Genomic DNA, 4,896 nt, shown 5'->3' on the forward strand with positions numbered 1-4,896 from the left:
TCTGGCACTGGGAACTAAGAGCAAAAGGTGGGAGGCAGACAGAGCCAGCTCTCAGGGTTCACAGTGTGGTAGGAAGGCAGCCCTTGGACTGAAACAGGGATGAGGCACCAGGGAAGAGAGAGCGATGGAACCAGCTGAGGGCCTGGGAGTGTGGGGTGGGATGAGGCTGCAGTTTTAAATCAGTGTTCAGGAAAGGAGTTAAGGGAAGGAACCATGTAGATGGCTAGAAGCAGAGTATTTCATACAGAGGGGACAGCCAGTGTAAAGGCCCTGAGGTGGGCAGGTGGTTGGTGTGTTCAAGAAAGAATAAGGAGGCCTGTGAGGCTGGGATGGAGGATGGGATGAGAACAGAGATATTGGGAGCAGAGCAAGTAGGGCTTTGTGGGCCATGCCTCTTTGGAGGGACATGGGAGTCATGGAGAGATTTATTGCAGGGCAGGGGTGTGACCTGACTTAGGTCTTTACAGGTTCCCTGTGGTTGCTGTGCAGGGATGGTGGAGAGTGGTGGATTCTGGCTGTACCTGAGGGGAGACCTGATGGGATAAGCTGGTGAATTGGACAGAGTCCAGAATGGCTCCCAGATCTGGGACTGCTGATACTTGGGGAGAGAGGGCTGCTGGAGATGGGGACAAGGGAACTCAGGTTTCGGGGGAAAGGGCAAGGTGTGGAAACTTAAGTAATTTAGTCCTCAAAATAATCTTTTTTTTTTTTTCCTAAAAAAAATCTTATGAGGTGTGATGATTTTATGTGTTCTCATTTTACCATGTGGGGACACTAAGGCCTAGAGAGGGCAAGGGATGTAGTGTGGTCAGCAGCTGTGCAGGAATTTGATTCCTGCTTATGTCTACCTTGCTGAACAACAGGGCTCTAGGCATAAGAGAGGTCAGATTGAACCCAGGCCCTGCTCTTGGTTTTTGGGTGAGATGGTTAAGCTCTCTGAGCCTCAGTTGTACTATGTGTAAAATGGGACAACGGTAGTAGTCACATCATAGTGTTGTGAAAATGGTATTATTAGTTAGCATTCAGGACAAATGTCTACTATTCCTCTGAGGAAGTGGGGATAGGGGGGTGGGGGCTTGCTACTCCCTATCTCCCATCCCCCCAGCTGTGACCTGCCATCACAGATGCCCACTCTAGAGCACAGACTCCAACATTCTGATTATAGGACAGGTGGCAGGTGTAGGGCTGACTGGCATAGCCAGACTCCTGGCCCAGGCCGTGGAGGGCCTCAGCTTTGACCACTTCTGTTGTGTGATGACCTGTCCTGTTCCTTGCAGGACCAAGGAAAGTCACAAAAACTGCTGAGGGGACAGGAGGTTTGGGCTACAGTTGTTTTGAACCCATTTCCACAGACCCCAGGGACCACCCTGGTATACAGAAGGCGTGCCTCTAATGCGCTCATGGTCTTGCCCATGGCCAGTGGACACGTGGCCAGATTTCTTGCCCCTGCTGCTGGGTGCCAGGGAACTGCGTGCTTGGCCTTGGTTGCAATGGAGGTCAGATGACGGCCACGGAGTCTTCAGGTAAAGCCCTCCCTGGTGGGATTCAGCCCTGGGGCCGGTCAGCTCAGGTGCTGGTTGGGTCCCCTCCAAGCTCTCCAGGTTAGATTGAGCTGGTGAGCTGAGCCCTGGTTGAGGGAGTGACCCACGGGGGGCTTTAGGCTCCTATGTTCCCATGTGGGTCCAACCATGACAGCTGCTTGCTCCTGCTCCGGCTGTGGGACCCTAAGCTTCCCTGAGCTCCCTCCTGTGCCCTCCAGGAGAAAAATCAGGGCCGGAAAGCCCAAGAGGGCCCACTTTCCAACCTGCCTGATACACTGCTCATTGCTTGCCCTGTGGCCGGCAGCTCCGTCTGCGTGGGACGGGAAGGGTCAGCTCCAGAGCCAGCCACTCGCCCTGAGGTCCTGGTGTCTGGGTGCTTGGCTCCCAGTTGCATCGGCCACTTGCCTTGGTCACTGTCCTGTCCTTGGCCCCACAGCTGCCACAACCTTGGAGCCCCACGCTCCTTCCCATGGGGCAGTTGAGCCACTCGTTGCGGTCTGTGTATGTGCGGGGCATAGACCCATCTCCCCACTGACTCCTCAACCTTTTGCCCGGGACTGTGGAGTGTAGCCTCGCGGGGCCATGAGGCCGGGATGGAAATGTTTATTCTGGGTGTGCTCGACCAAGAGCTCCTGGAGAGTTCGGAGCAGGGTGTGGAACGTAAGCAGGACTTCTCTGACTTCTCCCTGCTCCCTGTCCTGCTCCTGGTGGCCACACCCCTGCTTTTCCTCCTTCTCCAGCTCCAGGGGCACTAACCAACTTTGCGCAACCCTTTGAGACAGGGCTTGGAACTCAGGCTACCTGAGGTCCTCTGAGGCCAGTGCAGTCCAGACATTTCTTTTGGCTGAGAGAAATCAGTCCTTCTGACATAAACGCCTCTCGCAGGACTATTTAGTGCTGCTGACAAGCCCCTCTCGAGGCAGGGCCGCGAGACACTCTGGGGCAGCCTCAAGGTCCAGGCAGGGGGCAGGTAATGCTGGCCACGTGTGATGGTTGTGCCGCGGCTCCCACAGAGGGCCGCCTTGTCATCCCTTAGCATGGGCTGTGGGCCGGGTGGTGGCTGATCCCTACCCAGAGCTGCCAGAGCCCCCAGCTTCTCAGACACGGGACGCCTGCATGCCGGGAGCACAGGCCTGGCCGCCTCAGCCTCCACTGGCCAGTTCCACCACCTCATCCAGGAGACAGGGGTGGACTCCTACCTCAAAGACTTCTCGGGAACTCAGTGCTGTGAGGTGGTGCTTGGCACCACACGAGAGCCCAGGGATGTTGTGGTTGGATTTGGGCCTCAGGGTGTGCACCTGGGCTCCAACACTCCGATGCCTGCCAAGGCTGAGGCGGGAGCCTCCCGGGCCCCTTGGAGCAGCAGCACTGGCCTGTGTGGCCAGAGTCCAGCCACCAAGGCTGAGCGGGGCAGCTGAGGTCACAGGGGCCTCGTGGGTCATGGCGAGTGTGCTAGAAGGCCTTGGTGAGTTCTAAGAATTGCAGTGACTTGAAGTGTCAAGAAGTCATTTGGGCTCTGTGAGGCAAGGGCTGGAGGGGAAGCGGGCAGCCCCGCGTGGGGCGGCAGACGAGAGCTGGGAGGTGCTGGTGACTTAACACTGTACAGGGTTTTGATAGAGCCTGCTGGGTTGGGTCGGGGGCTGGGGCAACACGAGAGAACCAGGAGGCCAGGACGATGGTGAGGCTCCAGGCGTCCCCCATTTGTTGAGCTGGGCTGGAGGAAGGCGCTGGCTCTAGCCCTTCTGCAAGCCCGTCAGACCCTCGAAAGGAGCTGGTGTCTAGGAGGTCAGCCAGGCACTGAGGGTCAGAGGAGGCCTTCCTACCTTTCGAGGTCAGGGAGGGGGCGCAGTAGCCACCAGAGGGCCCAGGAGGGACCACTGATTTGGCAACACGGTCACTGGGGACTTTGAGAACTATCAGTAGAAGCAAAAGACTGAAAAATGGCTTGGTATCTAGAGGAGCTGATGAAGGGTTTCCCAAAGGTGGGAGAGCAATGCCGTTCTTGAGAAATGACTTGTCAATGTAAAAGACGAAGCCACAGAGATGTCACACATTTGCCGAGGAGGGCTGGGAGAGTGCCCAGGACCTGTCCCGGTCTGCCTCAGGAATGGAAGCAGGGCGGCTGTGAGCAGGGAGAGGTACACGGGCTCCTCGGAGCCTTCCCAAGGCCTTGCTCTCATGGACGGGATGGAGAGGAAATCATTATTCCAAATTCTTCTTGTGCCGTCCCCTGGCAAAGGTGACCATCTCTCCTTGAATCTTCAGACATTAGCTGGTTTCACTTTTTATCATTCTTTAAGCTTTAAAAAGCCAGAATAAGATACAATTTCATACATGTGGACTTTTGAAATACGGACTAGTATCAAGTTATGCTGAGGGCTGCGGCTGCGACTTTAGGAGGCAGCGGTTCCACGGGACTCACCCCACAGCTTGAGCCTCTCCACTTCCAAGCCAGGAGTCCTAGCTGCCAACATCTGATTTCCCTGTCCCGGCTGCCATTCAGGACTTTGTGTGCAGCCCTGCCCTAGCTGGTCTTTGCTGATGGGGTATGTTAAGGCCTGCATTTCTTTGCTGAGCATCTGGTCATCAACTGATTTTATTTGCAGACTGGGTTACATACAGCTTTTCCCAGGAAGGCATGTTGGGGCCTCAAACTCTGGATGCTGGGAATCACCTTTAAATCTACTGGCCTGGACCTAAAGAGTCTTCACACAAGTCTAGGGAAAGGCAAGACTGATCAAAAAGGCCCATATGTTTTAGGGTCTGAGGCTCTTCTCATCTTCTCCATAATTTCAGAAACACCCTCATGGAGAAAAGCCCTGGCTTCTGACCTCACACAAGGCAGCCAGGGATGGCTGAACAGTGGCCTCTATTCAACCACGTTCACAAATGCTGACCCTGGAACATCAAGAAAATGTCACATCACGGAGTGGTAAGTGAAAACAGTTCCTATTAGTGGTCACTGAAGCAGACTTCGTTCTGAAGCGTGTGGAGCCTGATTTGGAACACCCACGTGCTAGCAGCACCACACCCGACATGGTGCCATCCTGACCATTTTGGGTTTCCCCTCCCAGGACAGTGGAAGGACCAGTTACATGACAGCTCGGGGCCCACTCCACGACTTGCAGCGACTGCGCAACAGAGGCTGAGAAGGATGACTGTTTATAAACATTTGGAATTTTATTTAAAAAAAAAAAAAAAAAAAAAAAAAACATCACAACCATGAACATTGTTACAGTTAGAGGCCCTCTTGGTTCTCCACAATGATACTGAGCATGCTCACAAGGGGTTCCCATTATTTAGTCTTAGTTAACAACCATCTTTAAAAGAAGGAAAAAAAAAAAACTCGGCACAC

The sequence above is a fragment of the Lutra lutra genome, chromosome 12 (assembly GCF_902655055.1).
Source record: "Lutra lutra chromosome 12, mLutLut1.2, whole genome shotgun sequence".
Taxonomy (NCBI): domain Eukaryota; kingdom Metazoa; phylum Chordata; class Mammalia; order Carnivora; family Mustelidae; genus Lutra; species Lutra lutra.